The sequence below is a fragment of the Dendrobium catenatum genome, unplaced genomic scaffold, assembly GCF_001605985.2.
Source record: "Dendrobium catenatum unplaced genomic scaffold, ASM160598v2 original_scaffold_96921, whole genome shotgun sequence".
NCBI classification, from domain to species: domain Eukaryota; kingdom Viridiplantae; phylum Streptophyta; class Magnoliopsida; order Asparagales; family Orchidaceae; genus Dendrobium; species Dendrobium catenatum.
The window spans coordinates 8,100-10,016 of record NW_021415360.1 but is presented as its reverse complement, the minus strand read 5'-3'; the positions used below and the strand labels follow the sequence as shown (position 1 = coordinate 10,016).

The following is a 1,917-nucleotide window of genomic DNA, read 5'->3' as shown; positions in this document are numbered from 1 at the left end:
TTCCAAAGTTGAATTTCTATTTCTTTACTGATTATTTTGAATAAATTCTGGAGGGTAAAAAGGTCTAGGATTCACAACAGGTTGGTGAGGATTATTTCAATTTCCTCTTTGATTAGATTGACCTGAATTCCATTGATTATTTTCCCAAATATTATTTGACCAATTAAAATTATGGTTGTTTCTCCAACCTAAATTATATGTAATCAAATAGGCATTATTTGTATTCCAATTAAATTCACATTTCCAATCCCTATAAAACTAATATCCTTATCAGAATTTAAATGAATCTCTTTTAATTATATTAATGAGCCTGATCTTATAGTAACTCCAAAAGTATCTAATTTATTTGAAATAGCAGCTACATGAGTACTAAGATTTGATAAAGCATCAGATTAATCCTATTAGCAGACCACTAAAAATTATTAGTAGTTATTTCCTCAATCAATTCAGACGCATCCTCAAATGACTTAGATATTAATGTTCTTCCAGCTACAACATCTATGATTGATTTAAGAGACCCTACTAATACATTACAAAATGTTTGAATAACCAACCAATTAGATAAAACATAATGAGGATATTTCGTAAGCATTGCCTTAAATCTCTCCCAACTTTTATAAAAGGATTCTCCTTCAAATTGGGCAAAAGAAGAGATGTTATTTCTAAGCTTAGAAATTTTTGAAGGTTAAAAATATTTTGCTAGAAATTTAGGTGTCAACTCATTTCAATTGGTTATAGAGCCCGAGGGTATATAATTTAACCATATTTTAGCCTTATCTCTTAGAAAAAAAATGGTAACAATTTAAGTTTAATAACATCATTACTAACATTATTGTACTTAAAAATTGCACAATTTTTTTAGAAAATAGCTAAATGTAAGTTAGGATCTTCAATAGGAGTTCCTCCAAATTGAAAATTTTGAACCATTTGAATAATAACTGGTTTTAACTAAAAATTATTAGCATGGATAATAAGTTTATTAATACGTTTTAACTCAAAATTATTAGCATGGATAATAAGTTTATTAATACTTTGATGAATTCCTTCTACTACCTGGTTATCATACTCTCTAAGAGGTCTAGCATAATCTTGATCTTGAACTACGCCTGACAAGGCCTTTTTTTCTTTTAAATTTTGCAAGGTCATTTATATTTATGGATCAAATAATAAAAGCTTCATATTAAATTTACCAAGCATACAATAAGATACAATAATTAAAAATAGAAACCAAATAGCAAAGAAAAAAAATGTTTTTGATTTTCTCAATATTTTTAACAAATAAAATAAAAATACGGGATACAAGTAGGTCTAAATATGCATGTGTTTAAATAATATAGTAAATTATAATAAGGATAAAACCACATAAAACCACCCCGACAATAGCGCTAAAAACTTGATAGGGGCATATGATAATAAGATAATTGGGAGCTAATATGAAATTCACCAAATTTTAAATATGCTTAAGTTTTTTTTTTTAATATGCAATTTAAAAATAACCCACTAATTTATGCAAGTATACATGCTAAATCAAGTAATAAAGTAATTGAGCAGAATGTAGAACCCATGAGGAAGTGGTTTACTATATTGCAATCAAAACTACTACTGCTTACTCCGAATGCAACAATTTGGCCTACTAAAAATAAAATTAGGTTTTTGAGTTCCAACCACAATGAAAATAAGTAAAAAAAGTTAATATAATTTTGATAAAAATATTTTAGTCTGATGTATGTAAAATAATATAATTTTTTAATAAACCTCTTAATTATATATATGGATCAAAAGATATGCATCCCTAGATCTTTATTAAAATGTAGATGTGAAAAGAAAGATTGTTAGTCTTCCTACAGTTTTACTATCTCCATAAAACCTAGAATATTCAATATCCTATGTCTAGGCATACCAACATTCCATTTCAAT

General features: G+C 26.7%; 1 non-coding gene across 1 annotated transcript; it reads left to right on the top strand.

Moving 5' to 3' along the window:
• The first annotated feature begins 563 nt into the window (after positions 1–563).
• On the top strand, positions 564–670 carry LOC114578622. The gene has a single exon (XR_003699614.1). It is a non-coding gene; the product is annotated as a small nucleolar RNA R71 (small nucleolar RNA).
• The last annotated feature ends 1,247 nt before the right edge of the window (positions 671–1,917 follow it).